The sequence below is a fragment of the Apis laboriosa genome, unplaced genomic scaffold (assembly GCF_014066325.1).
Source record: "Apis laboriosa isolate Shangri-la unplaced genomic scaffold, ASM1406632v1 scaffold40_cov151, whole genome shotgun sequence".
In the NCBI taxonomy this organism is placed as follows: domain Eukaryota; kingdom Metazoa; phylum Arthropoda; class Insecta; order Hymenoptera; family Apidae; genus Apis; species Apis laboriosa.
In genome coordinates, this window is record NW_025223180.1 from 4,130,835 (window position 1) to 4,149,109 (window position 18,275).

The 18,275-nt window shown below is 36.5% G+C and overlaps 1 protein-coding gene across 11 annotated transcripts in view; it reads left to right on the forward strand.

The window, feature by feature from the left end:
- Positions 1-18,275, forward strand: part of LOC122715815 (glutamate receptor ionotropic, kainate 2-like) — a 235,081-nt gene that overhangs the window by 12,463 nt on the left and 204,343 nt on the right. For 6 of the 11 annotated variants that reach the window (XR_006346909.1, XM_043938296.1, XM_043938299.1 and 3 more), the window contains exon 1: positions 8,736-9,803. The exons of 1 other annotated variant lie outside the window; for it this stretch is intronic. The gene's annotated coding sequence lies outside the window, so the exon portion shown is untranslated. Of the gene's footprint in view, positions 1-8,735; positions 9,804-18,275 lie in introns of those variants that run through there. 4 more of the 11 variants (XM_043938290.1, XM_043938289.1, XM_043938293.1 and 1 more) reach the window with 2 other exon arrangements.

Consider the following 18,275-nt stretch of genomic DNA (forward strand, 5'->3'; position numbering starts at 1 on the left):
AATGGAACTTTCGTTAAAGCCCATTTTAAATGGAACGTCTTTCCCTCGAAGATTTGCGCACGACGGATGATGAATTCGAAAATTACTGCAGTTTTACGTGTCTGTTCTATTTCCTCCTCGTGAAATAGCGAATGAAGGAACGACGGACAGACTCGTTCGATGATGAATAGGCTAGGTTACGTCCGAATCCGTAAAAAAGATTCTTGGATACGAATTTCTACATTGAAAACAAACAATTGGGTTTAATAAAGCGGGATAATCCATATTTATATGACTGGTGTAATAAAAAAAAATATTTTGAGAGGGCTCGTGAGGATCATCCGTGAATTTCCAAGAAAAAAGAAAGAAACAACGAACTCAACTCAAATATCTCGAAATATTTTTCCACTATTCCGGGTGAAAAAAAAAAAAAAAATTTATAAATATCTCGTTTTCCGTTACTTTTATTCGATCTAACGATCATTACTTAACATCACCTATTATTTCTCTATTAGCTCTCTTCGTCGCTTTTATCCGTTTCACCCATCGAGAAGAGCCCTCCTCCCTCGACGAAAGACGAACGTTAGCGCGTTGCTAACTTTTTCCTTTGAACACTGAGATGAGAGAAACGTTGCCCGATAGCATTCTCGTTACTGGCATAGGCAAATATTTGTAGACGCGGGCCGCCGATCGTCGCTACGTGAGATTTTGATTCGATTTAGGGATTCGAGCTGACATTATACGTGGGTGGCATAATTTACAGCTCGGGCATCGCGTGCGCACGTGACGAATAATGGGTACAGATAGGAACGTGTCCAATAACACGGTACGTTGTGCCTGTTTGTAAATCGAATGCATCGGTTGTTAGCCGTAACCGCCGTAAGGGATGTCCGAGCTTGAGCGTCAACCATTCATACCGCGCTAACGTATCCGAGCAAGATCGTGAAACCCAACTTGTACGAGATATCCCCTTATTCCAGTTCTCGTATTCGATATCTCTACATTCGAAACTCTAAATTAAATTTAGAGAATTTATATCTTTGGATAATTAAAAATCGATTCATTTTTTTCATCACATTCTCGATGCAATACATTCGTATATATTCGTACAGATTGAATTCGTTCTGTATTCGAGATAAGATTAACACCGATTCTCGTCCTGATAAAGAGATTCGCGAGAGATTTTCGTAAATATTTCACTTTCGGAAATTTTTCAATTCCTCGGTTATTCGCGACGATTTCTCTCTCCTCGAACTTCGTTAACGATATCCCATTCGTGCTAAGAAGCGGTGATCGTTCAAGGAAGGGACACGCAGAAAGTTTTCACGCAGATGCCGCGAAATATCCTAGCAATACAATTTTCATCCGATTGAACTAGTTTCAATTCGGCGCATTTGCACCGTTTCCTCGGCTCATATATTATCGATTCGAAACGATTGGTGTGTATGTGTGCGCGTTTTCAAGACGTCTACGACGACGTCTAGGAACTCGATGTTTTATTAAATCTTCGTCCGCGTGCAAATATCGGTTGGAAATTCGCGGCGAAAGTTGGCGGTCGGGAAAACGTCGTCGTTTTCAATCGAGTTACGGTTTGAACCGCGCGCGAACTTTCAGTTTCCAATATCGTTGACCCCTCCATTGTATAATTTCCCTTTGACTTACGATCGAATCGATACGGCTGTCCGCGGTTCCAGCATCGATAAATCGAGCGGCGAGTGTGCGACAACGCTTTCCTTTCCTCGGTATTAAATGATATCGTTACTTTCCAACGTATTATTATTAAACCGTGTTATTTTTCACGAGCGAAATTGGAAATGGAGATATCGTTTCTCGCAGTTGTAAATAACCATTTCCACGTTTAAAACGTTTCGAAATCGAAGATATGTTTTATCTTTCGCATAACATTTCTTTATAAATTTGCATTTTTGACAAATATATATATATATATATATCTGTGAAGGTAAAATTTTTTAAGAATCTTGCTAGGGAATGGATGTTATTTCGCTTTCGTCCAATGGGTTAATAATTCTCGTCTCTTGTGCGTTCGAGAGCGATTCAATTAGTCGTTAATGTGATTTATTCAAAGTTCTGATAAGTGGGTGATAAAGTGGTTCGGGAACAATGCCGCGAGTCACGGATAATACGCGTTCGTATTGTTAACGGATAAGCGTCTTTTTTATTGTTCCATGTACGTACGTGAAAATGAATGAGAAATGCGTAATCGATAATTAAACTGAGCAAGCTTCTTTGACCGGCAGGCAAACCGTATCGGATTACGAAAACTAAAGCCATTTACCACTGATTCTATACACGTTGTTGCTACTCATTCTTAATCGAAAGTCACACAGAAACAGCTTACTCGAGTAGTTAACCCAGATTCTAATAGGTTTCGCGATACAGCGTTCTGAATTAATGCGTCGAACAGTTGCTGCTACGTTTACAGGCAATCTTTTCTTTTCTTTTTCTTTTTCGATAACAATTTCGAATCAAAATAAAAAAAAAAAAAGGTCGAGAGATTTTTCATTTCTCCTTTCTCCAACTCTCGTTTCCAACTATCGATCAATCGAATCGATTTTGCGATAAAATTTGCCGCATCCGTCGCGAAACATTAATTCACAAAGTGGTGTTCAATCAATACTATGGCAAGTTTGATTAATGAAATTCCCTATTAGCGAGAAATTCCGGAAGACGTACTACCACTGGTGGCTTAAAGGGGGCGCGTAGTCTTCGAACGTGTACCAAGTCCATGAACATAATGTACTTCCACCTCGTACTAGGGTATGCTTATAACCGGCTTAAACGGGATTATATCCCTATTGGGAAGCAGGCAGGCAGTCGTGCAAGGCAGACAGTATGAACGGAGGGTTGCGAACAGGAAGTAGCATGATTACGTATTGAATTGAGCAATTATTCAACGGATTGCCAGGTTTCGCGGCGTATGTACAATCGTCCAGGTCTTGATACGATACGTCTGAACGTGGTCTGCATACGTCTCGTCTCGACACAGCCGCGTTTAAGTATCCTCAAACGGACAATGATTCAATTGGTAAAATGATTTCAATTGGTAAAATTAATCTCCGCCGCTAATATTATTATCCATCCCTTTGTCTCCCTTTGTCCATTAGCCAAGATCATTTTACCGACAGAAAGGAAAACGCGCTTTCCTTTCCCTCGATCTCCTCCTTCGCTCGTCGATTCTCTCACTCGTCCATTCTACTCCTCGTTCCACTCCAGACGTACGTACGTTCTATTAAAGCGTACCGTTCGTTAATCCTTGGCACGGAATGAAATTTAACACGCCAAGACATTTCGCCGGCTGGATTACATTGCTTGTACAACACTATATTGCCAGACGATTAATTGTGAAACGTTGGAAGGTTCGTTCCCTGCGGTGCACAGGGGAGGTTAGAGGTTACGTTGTTTATAGCGATGAAAGTGGTCGGTCGGAAGTGTTTCGGATGGTCTAAAAGCGGAACGATTCGAGCAAGGAAACTTCCTCCGATCTTCCAAGCCCCTACGCTCCAAGCTTTCCCTATATGTGCTCGAACGAAGGAAGAAGCTACCAGAACGACCAAGAAATCGATGAATCGACGAGTTTCCGGGATATCGTCTACCTATATATACATATACACGTGCACATATACGAACATATACACGTATGTATGTATCATACATTTCGATTGCCCTAGCCATCGAGCTCTTTAGAAGATTTACTTAAGAACGAACGTTTATTTTTATTTTTTTTTTTTTTGTTCTTCCAAGATTTTTCTTATTTTTCCCTTCGAAAAGTTCAAGAATCGTTTCCCAAGTCGCGTGTAATATTTACAGGGAACACTTGGAAGCGTTTGCATAGATTTGCCCGGTAAACTTCTTCCCTATAGTGGCAGCGTTACCGTTTATCTTCGGCATTTTTCATCGATTACGCGATACGCGCGCGCAAAATGGGGTGAAATTTTCTTCTTGTTGTTTTAAGTTGTCAAAGAAGCTTTCGTATTTATCCCGTCTATCCATCTTCGGTGCGCGCCCCCGCCGCGATATATCACGACTCATGTCGGACCGTCAAACGCGCGTTGTCCCGACGATTTGGCTTTCTCGTCAACGGCGTGACGATGATATATTCGCTAGAACGAAATCGTTCTCTATCGAAAAACAGAGTCGAGCCTCGAGAAACCGTCAAACTATTTCTCTCGAGCGGATCGTCGTCGTTTCAATTGCGACGGTTCGAAACAGGCCACTACGTTGATAAATAATTTATTCAATCTTATGTCTCTTTTACTCTTCCTTCGTCGTTCCTCGACTTCTCGACTCTGATGCTCTCGAGTGGAAAATCAGGAAGAAAACTGTCCTTCGTTTCGAGAACCGTAAACGAGCGAACGGACGTGGTAGGCATAGAAAGAGAATTTTCACAGAGTTCACGGTTCTATCTATGCAATTGACAATAAAAGCCGCGACCGTTTTAAATATACATCGATATCTGTATACTTTTGATGGACGATTCGTCCTGATCTGAATATCTCAACTCTCTAAGCGTCTATTTATTTCTGCCTTCGTTCACACTCGATTCGCAATTGTTTTTAATCCTTTTCACGTGTTACGTATACACACGCAACAGAAAAGATTGAGATAAAATTGAGATTGAGATCGACCGGATTTTTCCTAATTTGCGAGTAATAAATAGAGCAATAATAAATTCATCGATTAGCTCGATTTTATATATTTTTTCGAAATATTGATTTGAGGATTTCGAAATTTCCACTTTGAGAAAACGTTCAAAAGATCTATACTCCTGCTTTTCTCCATCCCTGCTTCTCAATGGTGAAAAATCGGGCGTGTGAAAGCTCGGATCGGAAATGATCGGGGATAGAATAAAAAGTCGGCCATAGAAGATTCCCTACAGAGGATCCTAGATGCGGTTTCCCTTGATCTCCGAGAAAATAGCGGGGGGAGGGGGGTAATCTTTAAGCACGTTTAAACGTTCCCACGAGGATCGAGAGAAACGGGCGGCGCATCGCAGTACAATTCCACCGATGTTGCAAACGCGTAACCGAAATCGATCGGTAGATCAGGGGTGTTTCGCGTTTATAGACGTGCAACGTGGCGCGCGTGCTCTTACTGTTCGCCACCTGTGCACTGTATTCACTCGGTTTACCCTGTATGTATCCGCAGATGTATCCGCAAGCGCGTTCTTGTGTACGTTTCATCGAGAGGTACCCAAGTAGCTCTATAGTTGCCAGCTATCACCGGTGTTGTCGATCAGGAAGGAAAGCTTGACACACGACAAAGTGCATGCATGCGCGATACATCTAGGTCAACCCCTCGTACGATTCTCGTGTGATTCTCCCTTGTGACGATGTGCAAGCCAAGTGTTTGAACTACTTAAGGATATAAACAAAGGAAATTGATTGGTTGATTGCTTTTTCGCTTCAGATTCTTTTTATATATATATATATTGTGTATTTTTTGAAGAAGAAGATGAACAAGATTTCGTTACTGTGTTATAATATTTTTTTGATTAAAAATTTCTTAACAAGCAGTTCCAATTTATGGAAACTCGTTACGTATGGTTAGCTGTTCCTGTACTCCTCTTTGTTCGTCACTCTTTTACGTTTCTTTGCTCGTTTTCACGTGTGAAACTTGTAAACTTTCGCAGTCAGTACGCGCAAAGGATCCCTTTTGTTTTGTTTTTCGAGAGAGGGAGCGTAAAAAATGGTAATGTTTTTTGAGATATGAAAGTCAAGAGCAATCAAATACTAACGATTTGTTCTTTTTTTTTTTTAAGACGTAAGAGATAAACGCTTTTTGACTTATTTGCGCGTTGTTATTGTTGCCGTTTTGATTAGAAAAACGGTTTTAGACACACGGGTATCGTTTATTTTGTTCGTTAGTGGAGAATTCGTAAAAATATATATACATATATATAAACGAAAACTGGAACACATGCAGTCAAATATGTAAAAAATTTTCGAGTGGATCGTTAGATACGATATTGCACATTTTCATCGGGGGAAAAATAATTGACAAATGTCACAGACAGGATTTTTAGCTTTAGTTGTAACAAAAAAGTTTTTTTATTTTGCTCAAAGGATGAAATACTAGTAGGTGAGTCGAAAAAATTTTATTCAATCACAAATAATTAAATCCTGCGTAAAAGGAATATTTTTTTCTACTACTATATAAATCTTTCTGAAGTACTATATAAAAAATTGATAAATATATATTCTATTTTAACGTATATTTTGCATAGATATATGATAATAAAAATTTATTCTGTTCACGGTTTAATGAAAACGATTAAATTATCGAATAAAAAGATATAATATACGAATGAAAGATCTGACAACCGTTACGAAATTTTTTTTTTTAATTAAACAGACGAATTCATTTATGAAACTACTCTTATCCTTAATCCCGCCTATCAACCATCTATTAATCCTTTTGCAATTTTTCAATTTCTCATCCCAAAGGTTGATAAACGTGATCTCGACGTATCTACATTTTTATTGTACTACATAATTTGAATTTTTTGAACGACAATGAATTATCTACGTGCATTATCGATTGGGTTAATAATATTCTTATGAATGAACGTTTCATTCTCGACGTGCAAACACGTATCTTATACATAATATTTGTCGAGTGACGTGTATTAATTAGTGACGTATATTAGCATGAATAGAGACATGAATTCCTCTAGAGATCAGAATGTTACGTATCCTCTGACGTCTAGCGGGTGACGTCGATCGATAGATTGATTACGCTATACACAAGAAGGAAGACACCTGCATTCGATGTGCATTCGACATCGTGTACTTTTGTTCCACCAATTTCATTATTTTCATAATATTGTCAATTAAAGCTGTCTGTATCAAGATGAATAAGCTATATACTCTGGTTTGCTTAGATATATGTATCCACGGTTATGTATACATCTATCACTATACCTGGGAGAGTACACAGATTCAGATATGCATAAATGTATGTACACACATGCATATTTATGCGTATACTCGAGAGTATTCGACGGGTATTTCTTGGGTCCGATGACTAATTTGTACGCGCAATTTTTACAGAATTTTACACGGCTATTTCAAAACAAACATTGAATGTTTATTACGGAATTGAAAAAAATTGGCCCGTTAATAGTAGTAATTTGATACTACTACGTAGATATACTGTGGAGTTTTAAACAATGATGCGACTGTTATTTGATCACGTTTAATATTTATGTTTCGTCTAAAGTAAAATTTATTTCGGCTAAAATCATCAAACTTCTAGAGTCGTCATTACAAATGTATATACAAGTACGAATAAATTTAATTTATATGGAAATTGTACTTCCATTCTCTGTAATTATTGCGCGGAATAATATATAATGTAAATGTACGAATAAAAGAGAATTCAAAACATCCCAGTTAAGGGGAAAATAATCTGGAAAATTGACTGAGCAATACTCTATCAAATTATAATATTTCAACTTCAAATATGTGAAATGATCAATATATTAATTTCCTCGATATATTAAAATAAATTTTCAAATAAAATTATAAAAGGAATCGTATTCGCAGGTTTTTTTTTTAAAGTTATAAGAAATATATAAAAGATCATAAATATTTCTAGATTTATATTTCGAACTTTACGAGATTTTTATTAGTAGCTAGATAATTTCATCTTTTATCTATGAATAAATAAATATTTAATATAACATCGAATGAATCGAATTTTATTTCAATCGAATGTGGACTCAAACGTATCGTTTCACGAAATTTCACATTTCTAACATTGATATTTAATTCTATTGGTCATTGAGATCATCTATTAATATCGTATTAAATACGGAATTTAGTGCATCGAATGTAGTAGGTTATATGCACCTGTCTCGAGTTGCAAGGATTCAAGATGATCTGTATAGAGATCTGAGAGTCTAGAATTGCCAATATTGGGTCCTATGCAACCAAATCTCTCGATATCGAATTTCTCACGTTTTAATTCATTTTTATTAAATAAAAATCTCGTATTGTTTGTTATTTCATCATATAAATAGCAAACATTATATAAAATTTAACGTTTTTAACGTTATAATAGAAAATTTTTAATGAGAAATAAAATAAAATATTTATATTCTTTTATTGAATAAATATATACATGTATATATACATGTATATATAGAATATATACATATATATTCTAATTAAATGTTGATTACATTATTTAGTTTAGAAAACATTCTTTTTATTGAATGATAACATCATTAATGAATTGAAATTTCATCGTATGATAATGAATTTAATGAAAAATATGATAATGAGTTTATTATTCTTAATAAACTTGACAAAATGTAATCATCAAATAATTATGGAATATAAATGTATACATATACATATAATATCACTTACCTCAAAGAAGAAATCAGCCGAAGAATTGTCTTCTTCCATTTCACAGTGTTTCTTGATAACGAAACAATAATCACATACTTTTACAACCAATAATTATGCACTAAAATTCTAATTTTTACACAATTTTTATCGACACGATGAGTTGCGAATTACGATGCGACGCCACATTGCCGGTATTGGCGGTAAAACTATCGATACCTTCTTTGACAATCGATGCTGGTTACCGCGAGCAGCCACTAGGTGTCAGCGATGCAAGTATCGATATAAATTTCGAAGGCGTCACGTGTGTTCGTGCGAATTCGTCGAATTTTATTGTTTGCAATCAAAGTACGCGTTCCACGTCTTATTCGGTCGATATAAACATATATAATATAAACATTCCGTTTGTATTCGTGATCGAGTTTCGTGTTGTGTTCGAACGAATTAATACGCAGTTCGTTTTCGCCATTCGTCTTTGTAACATGTCTGTCTCACGCTACACTGAGACAGCTCACAGACAGTATTTCCAAATTTTTATTCAATCGTAGTTGAAATTTTGCGTTATATGTGATATATGTGAATCGCGACGCGTATCGTGCAACAAGATTTCGATGCAACGTGTTTCTAACCTTATCGTTTTTTCGTGTGACGCGACAATGTCGTTTAACGGTAGTGTACTTATTCCTTTTTTCCGGTCTCAAAGGTGTGTTAGAATCGATGGTGTTATAGAGGGCGTTGCTGTAACAAGCTTACTTTCCCGCGAATTCTCCGGCATCAAACGATAAGAATATTACGCAGTTTATCGCGAGAACGTCTCTCGGCTTTGTTTTACGACGGCCATTAACCCATTTACGTCCAGCTAGAATTGTCGTACAGAACGTTATGAACGGTGTTTCGCCAGGCGACTCTTAATCCTTAAAGGGAATGGAACGGTGACAAATTTGAGAGGCTGGTCGCGACGTAAATGTATTAAAGAAACCGTTTTGTCCGTTGAACGGAAACGTAATTGTTTTACGTGCCGCGTGACCATTCGTTTCGTAACCATGACGAGGATAACTAGATGTGAAAGCACAGGGAATGTCAGTGATTATTCGCAAGCTTCGTGATCGCGAACGCAAGTTTTTTGGCTTCATCCACTGATAATGTTACGCCATGCCCTAGTAACACTATACATTGATGACTGATTGACGACGACTCTTGGCATCGATTGTCTTTCTTTGTGTACCCTCTTTATCGCGGAAACAGTGGCGTTTGTGTGTAGGTAGATATGACTATTTGAAATTCTATTGTCTTTCTCTACCTCCTATTTTACGCGGCGAATCTACTTCCGACTGGATTACGATTCCTGACAGAAAAATTTTCGATTGGATGAGAAAGGAAAACGAGTCGGAGGAGAAAAAAATAATCGAGAGAAAATATTTATCGAAAATGTTGGACAATATTCCCTGATGCGTAAGTTATATGTACATATTTGTTATATTATATTCGTAAGATATATCGTCAGTCTATAAAAACAATGAACAACTTTAAACAAATAATTTTCCTAAAAATTTAAAAAAAAAGTTTTATATAGTCATATTTATAAATAAATAATTAAAAAAAATTGAAATATAATTAAAACATTATTAAATTATTAAAAAAAAGAGAGATTAAACATAAGAAATTAGAAAGTATTTTTGAGATTAATGCATTTAAATATCGGAATTTGCAATTTCTCAATTGTATCTTTGTTTTTTTACACTGACAATATGAAATGTTCGTTTGAATGATTTAAATCTATTTTCGCGATATACGTTTATACGAAAATATTTGGCAAAATTATATGAATTCCAACGCTGAATAAAAAACAATGATTTTAAAAACGGACATTTCATAGTAAAAGTTATATTTTATTTTAATATATTACAATAGCTATAACAATTTATGAGAGAAAAGTGACATATTTTCTCGTAAGTCGCTATTTCTTAAAATTTTGATATTGGTAGAGAAAAAATTATTTTTCCAAGATCCCACTGTTATTTCAAAATCACTTGGTGCGTTTTAAATGGAACGTCGAGTCGGAGGAGAAAAAAATATTCCTTCGGGCGACTCGTTGTTCGTATATATAGGGATACAGAAGGGATATAGAAATAGAAGCGAGATACCCAGTATTTTGTTTACTCATAAAACACGTTCGATGTTTACGCACTTCGCTCTAGACATAGATGTAGTCCGTTAAGTCTCGTTAAATTTATTTACTTACGTACTTGTAGGTAATCTAAAACTTCTTCCTTGTTTATTTTATTTGCTTTGACATATGCGCAGTTTCTTATTACTTTTATGGACGGAAAAATAATCGATTAATCAGATTACCTCGAACTACTTACCTGGTTATATCCATTCGTCTTAAAATAAATTTCTTTTTTCTTTTTTTTTACTTTCTTTATGATTTATCATTTGTTTCCTTTTATATTTTATAAGTGCATTTTTTGCACAAAATTTTATTCTCGATCGTTATTCTCGAGTTTTTCTTACTTCAGATTTTTTTCAACCAGGATTTGCTCGAGATATGATAACCGACAATCGACCCTCCGCGATTCGTTCTCATTTTTGCTCGTCACCGTTCTAACCTCAAGAGTGTTTTTTCCTTTTTTTTTTTTTTTTACTTCTCCCTCGCGACAAGTACAAAGCGGTCCTATTAAGCCATATAACCCGTCGGCGACGGTTTTACATCTGCTTTGCAATTCCTCTGAAAAGAGGATATAGATATCCTACGAAAATACCGCTAGCAATTTCTTCAAATTGCGGTCAAAGAAAGAAGGGAGTGCGAAAATCTCATAGCGGATAGTTTATCGTGAATTTATAGCTTTTATCTCGAATCATTTTTTTCATTTTGAAACTCTTTTTACCGTTTTTGTCCGTTTGTTACCATCGACATTCCAAAGATGAAAGATCGACAGTTTAATGCGCGTGCACGAAAATGTGCTTTTTCCGTCTGGTTTTATGAATTCTAAAGATTAAAAGTGCAACAAAAAGTCGAAGACAAAAAGGTATGTTGAATAACAGGCAACATGAATGTAGGAAAAAAGTAAAAAGACTTTATTTACGCTCTTTTAATTTTTATAAAGACGCAAGGTTGAAAATGGTACAGGAAAATAATCATTGAAATACTAAAGTGACGAGTTGATTTTTCAAGAATTTTGCTAAAATTGCTTTTTCTAGACTCGGTAGTTAAATATGAACTGCTATAATTTTCATTAGTTACCACGTTTTATATTTATCAAGGGAAAAAGGTTTGCTCACAGGTTCCGAAAGAAAAACGTTATTTTGAAAAGAAATCCAACGTCTAAAATGTATATTTTTCGATTTAGACGATACATCTACGTATTTTGCGTATCAATTCACGAGCTAAATTTTGAGCTTGGGCTAAATTTTATTTTGACAAATTTTATTCCAAAGTAATTAGAAATATCCATCAAGTCATCGAGTCATCGTCATATTTTTCACGATAATATTTCGTTCCAATTTCCATCACGTATAAAATATTTTAACGATATTTATGTTGGCCGAAGATGTTTATCCCATATTTTTCTCGCCGGTTAGGGTCGAAGGTTAAGTCAATGCACTATATCACGGGTTGATATATTGAATGGGGACAGGGTCAAGCTCGATCCATAGTGAGAAATTTATTTGCTCGTAAAAGGACGACGAGAAAAGATCCTTGTCGGTTGTTTTAGTTGTTTCTTCGGGTATGAAAAAGTGTCGAGGATGCGTGTTTGCGAATTCACTTGTCATCCTCTCTCGCGCTTTCTACCGTTGAATCGTGCTTACCTTACCACAAAGGAACCACGTGGCTTGACTCAGTTCGCGGGAACATTTTGCCATTCCGTAACATCTTTTCATCGTGAAAAAAAAAAAAAAGAACCATCGAGAAATGAATTGACTTTTCTCTTCGAAAGAAAAATTATTTTCCAACGACCAGATACTTTCATTATCGTCGTATTGATCGTACATTTTACAAAATCTCGAATGGATCATACCATGGAGGCATGGTTTTAATTCACAGGTATATGCACAGGTATATTAGGTTACACAGAGTTAACGAGAGTTTAGAATTATCATTTTCGTCATATGATTATAATATCATTTACATCATTTGCATATATTAAACTTGACATGGATGTTAAATTAGAATGGATGTTATATTAAAATGGATGATGTATTATTATTAAATGTTGAACAAGTACGTTACGCACGTTACCCGGGAAATTATGAGGCGATAGAAATTGCACGAATGCATTTATATTTTTCTAATTTAAAGAACAACGTTCCGCCTCGTTGTACGATATATACCATCCCGCTAGATGCAATAAATCCTCAATGAAGGGATTACCAAAGAGCGCAAATCGAATAGCCTAATTTATAGACTTGGCAAACCACGAAGTTATCAGCTTAGAATTGCGAAACGGCATAGAATTGAGAAATTACTCGATCACTCGCATAGGATCAAGTTGCATCATCTTCCTCGATATTTTATCCTTTAAAAATTTCTTCATTCGATATATCTGATATATCACGATATATCAAATATCATTCTTGGATCGAGCCAACCGTATAAAATTCAACTTACATGTCTGAATGTCCCGTATTCTTTTTTTACTTCTTTCCTCCCCCCCCCCTCCCTTTTTCGTTTTTAACGCGAAAGATAACAAGGCACACAATTTTTAGCAGAATTTTCCGAAAAGAATTGGCGTAATCGGTGATATAAATCGGAAATATGAACGAGCACGGAAAAATGGTACACAGTAGGAAAGTTCGTTTCCGGATTAATCCCGAGATTAACCTCGGGGTGGGATACTGGCGCCGTTACGTGCCAAAGAGAGGGCGATATAGGAGATTGAACGTCCAGACTAATCTCGTTCGAAATTAAGCGGCTTATCTTTCGTTGATGTAGTGCCCGTTTCCAACCACTTAGTAGATTCTTGGTGAGAAAATTTCTCGTGTCGCCAATGGTGTTGAAAAATTTGCACACTTTATTTCTCGCGAACTAGGTTTGTCCACCAGTGGTGAGGTGCGCGTACCGCGTGAAAAATCTTCGCCAACAAACAACACCTGTTTTCCTGTGAATCCACCTCGAATCGAACCTCTATTCTTCTCTCTCTCTCTCTCTTCTCGAGATCAAACTTCTACCTTTCATCCTTTCGAATTTGACGAAGAATTCGTAATAAATTATATACGAAAATTCGTATCGGAGAAATTGAAATTCATTTCGATTATTTCTCTTACTTTCAATAGTTTTACCCCGATACGATAAACGACGTTTTCGCGCGGAATGAATCAATCTTGTTAGAAATATTTTTAATAAAATTGGATATTCTATTTATCGCGAAATTTAAAAAAAAAATATTAAGCGAGAAGCATTTCTAATCTTTTTATAGATAGATCGATTTTCGATACGATTTATGAAACGGTTGCATGATTGATTGATCCGCGAAATTAAGTTTTTCGATTCCTTCTCTAGAATATTCGTGTCTTAGCAAGAGCGCAGCGACATCGATTTTATCGCAAATTGATTGACCACGAGGAAACACGAGATTCTGCTCGTCGCGGGGCGCCAAACTCTGTTTCCTTGTTATTATTCAATTGCAATTCGAACGAGTCTGGATATTTCATACACTCGAGTATAAGTCATGATTGAAATGCATATAATTCGAACGGTGGAACAATGGTAGGTTGGAACGATACATTCACGCGTATGTAGGATGCTATTGTGTTCGATTCGCAATGGATTCCCATCTAATATGAAAACACACGTGTCGATATATATATAATTTCTGAAACTACGTTTAGGCGGGTAGTGATGGGGAAAGCAACTGGTACCGTAACCAAATAATACATTGTGTTACCGCGAAATGCATCGAAGGATTGATAGTTTTGGATATTACGGGGACAATGAATAAGATCAGATTTTGGAAGGCAGATTATTAACCATGAGAAATTCTCTGCTTTGTTTCTCACTTTGAATGGTTGAATTATGATCAACTATGGCTTCTATGTTACTTGTCTCTTGATTTAGCTATTATGAGTAATTTTGTATATCCGTGTGAATAGAGTTGGATTGCATTGTCTCACTGGAGAATAGAATATCAAGAAATTGAAATATTGAAAAGTATCGATGGATTGAGGAATTTTTTTTTTTCCTTTTTATGTAAAATCATCTCGTTTATCGATGGAAATTAATACTTTACGGGCAGTGTTATCATATTAATGTTCTCTATTAAGCGCAGTTAATAATTAGTTTTACTTGTAATTCGTAATTTTACACTTGTGCGTCATTACAATCGAATAAATAACATTGTGCATAGTTTATCTCGCCAAGTTAATTAATTTCCATCAAATAATTTAATTAATAGTTTATAATTAATTCGTATTATATATTATTTAATCACGAATAACGTTACATTTCATTATTCGTCAAATTACGAGTATCTTCTTCCTGCTTTCGAAATACCATTAATTAACGAGTGTCAAAAACAAAAACAGTTTTGCTTGTATATAATTCAAGTTTAATATAACTGTCAAGATACTAATAATTATCATCTGTCATTGTATCCTGATATATAGCGGATGAGTACAACGAATATCACGATATTATCATCTCGTGTACCGATCGAATACGAGAATAATACCGTTAGATTTCGTCACGATGCATAAACGATCCATAAATCCATTCTTGCGGATGTCGAACGCGTCCTCCAAGTTTTGCCAGTGATAGCAGCTTGATCGATGACTCGATCAATGGCCATTACGGCGTCTTAATTCCTCGTAGTCGAAAGTTTTTAGCCGAAGAAGGGGCCATCGAACGGGGGCGATCGATGCACAGATGGGATCAGCTCGATATTTGCATATTGATCTCATCGAAAACTTGGCTACGGTATTAATACTTTATACTTTTATGCTAATATCTATTAAAACGTATTTATCGAAAGAAGATTAAAAAAGTTAAATATAATAGCGGCTTCACCAAAAATCAAGAACGAAGAACGATCAATTAATCTTTCATTAGTTAATCCCTTTTATACAACGTGTCTTGTCGTATATTTTTATGAACTTTGAATTATCCTTTCTGATTCTTCCAAGAATCATTCCGAATTTAAAATTCGTTTTCAAAAAATGCAACGGTTGTCGCAAGAATTTCGTTCAAGCAAGAATCATAGCAGTAATGTTTGCATCGCTTACTTCTTAATTACCGCGCTAACGTTTCTTCTTCCAAGTATCGAGAAGGCAAATTGTTCCACGGTGGCAAAATATTCTCGGCAAAAGAAGCTTGGTTGCAAGATGGATACGCGACGTAAGAAAGACTTGTTTAACTTTTTCCCTCCCCCTCCCCAACTTGGAGCGAAATTCGAAGTGAAAGTATGTCGCGAAACATGGCGCGCATTCGCTCCACGGACGGTGATGAAATTAAGAAGGTGATGCTCGTATTCCAGATACGATGCGAGCGTATATCCTCCACATCTCATATATTCTCATCTCCTCCGTCTCTTCCTCTTTCATCTTTTCTTAAATCAACTCTTTCCCTCCTCCCCCACGTTGTTTCATCTCTGTCGAAAATATTCCTGTCGGATGTTCATTGTCACGCCCGTCCCTTTTTCTTCCGACACTTTGCACTTTGCACCCTTGTGTGCACGGATGAAAAAAAGAAAAAAACAAAAACTGGCGCAAATGTATTGTTCAAATGTCAGCTTTGATTTTTCATCTCGGCCCATTTTCTTCTCTTCCTTTCTCCCAATTCACGCAAAAGTAAGATAACGTCGATAATAATATGAAAAACAATATTTATTACTTAATTTTTCAAAATTTCGTAAAGAGAGGTTCACTTCCTTCTCTAATTTCCTTTTTAGCTAGTTCGTTCGACTTTTTAACTTACGAGAAAGAATTATGCGTTCCAAGTTCCGCTCGAAAATTATACGAAGCAAAAGTTCTCTTGGAAACGAAGAATTTCTTTCGAAGCAAACACTATAAGTACAATTGTATTTATTGCAGAAGAGTTCTAAAATTCGTATCGTCGACGATAACAAATACTCGGTGCCTTTTTTCTTTTCACCGAGCACATCATCGTTCCCCTATCCATCCATAAGATGCAGACATGGCATGAACTCGTCGTGCATACAGCTTTATACCCACGATATATCCGCCACATTTTGTTCTTGGCACCGTCGTCCCCACTACGCTTCTACTTTCTCGACGAATTGATCGATCGAGAAGAACGTCTCTCGCGACCTATTTCGATCTCGAATTTCGCGTACGAGAGGAATTGTCATCTTTACTCATGGAAATTGTCGGAAACTTCTGTTTCTCGACAGACCGAGGATTAATAATTATAATGGCGGACACTGCGAGTTTAACTGTATAAATCACTGTCCCCCGATGCAACATCGATCTCTACTCTGGTCTAACGTTCGGTGGTCAGTGATATTTCGGTGGAGGAATACAATGGCGGATGAGAGCTAGCGGAAATTTGACCGTTCTGTCACCGTTTCTGAGACCGTGTTTATCGGTGGCGGACAAAGCGACGGACCGAATCCATTCAAGTATCTGATGCATGCTTTCGCTATTAACGCGACCTCACCGATGAGCCATCTGTCAACCGGGAATTTCATACGTTCCTCGCCGGTTGTTCCCCCGAATTCCAACACCGTCTGGGCGGACAATACCTCTCCACGATTTACCGTAGAAGTTTACTCGAGGAACTGGAAACTGTCGGGTTTAGTGTAATCGTTGCCCAAGTGTTAAATGATTAAAACATTGCTCGACATTGTTTCGGGGGCGATTCATCTTCCGTTCCATATCCGGATCATTTCTCATTCCACGATTTTCCTAGAAATTATTCTACGAAGTGTAAAGTACTTAGTGTTTTTTTTTTTTTAGAAGAATTTAAGCGTTAAAAAAATCCTTAAATTATCTTTTTCATCTTTGACGAACGTGGAAATATTCTTCGCTTAGTTGTGGTTCATAGGTTAACATCGATGTGAATTGTATACAGGAGGAGAGAATACTGGGTGGTAATGTACAATTTTATCTCGTTTGCTCGATTTATTTTAGGATCATGGAGAGGTATATTTGCGTTACAACGAGATAGCCTATCCAGTAGGAAGCTTAACTCGTAGCGTTCATATATCATTCTCGGTTCGCGAATCTTTCATCGCATTCCTCTTCTTCCTCTTCTTCCTTGTTTCGTAAAAAAAAAAAAAAAGAAGACTGCGAGCTTTGAACGTTAGATTCGATTCTGTTCATATAATTTCTGTTTCGATTCTCTTTTCAAAAGCTTCGATTCGAGATTTTCATATTTATAATTCAGGAAACTCGTGATTTTGGTATTTAGGAAAATGAATTGTAATTTCGCAGGCGTCAAGTGCTGCGAACCGTTGTCGCATTCCCATGCAGACGGAATGTAATAGATATTAGTAGCTCTTGCATTACCCTGTTGCGGATATCTAAAGTTTTGCCGCGATGCTTACTGCGATGAATTTTGAAATTTGGAATATCGACGTAACCCTTCTAACAGATATATATATATATACCGCGTATTACAGTTCATATGCGTGCTGCACTAATGCATTAGAGAGATGAAGTTTGGTAGGTTCGAAAATCAAGCTAAGCGTTAACAAAAGCCATTCTGTATTTCTAGAAATATTTTTCATTAACATGAAATTCTATACGGTTTTGCAAATATGTTTTTTCTTTTTTTTAAAAACGAATTTCCATTTGTTTGAAATGGAATGTATTAACAATGCCTCCCTCTCCTAATACCGTCGTATATTCCTACGAATACTTTTCGAAATTAAATTTTGTTTCAATTCGAAATCGAACCAAGTATATCGTGTACCCTCACCAATAACCGTTTCCAAGAAAATTTTTCACCGACCCTCTTGATAAATATCA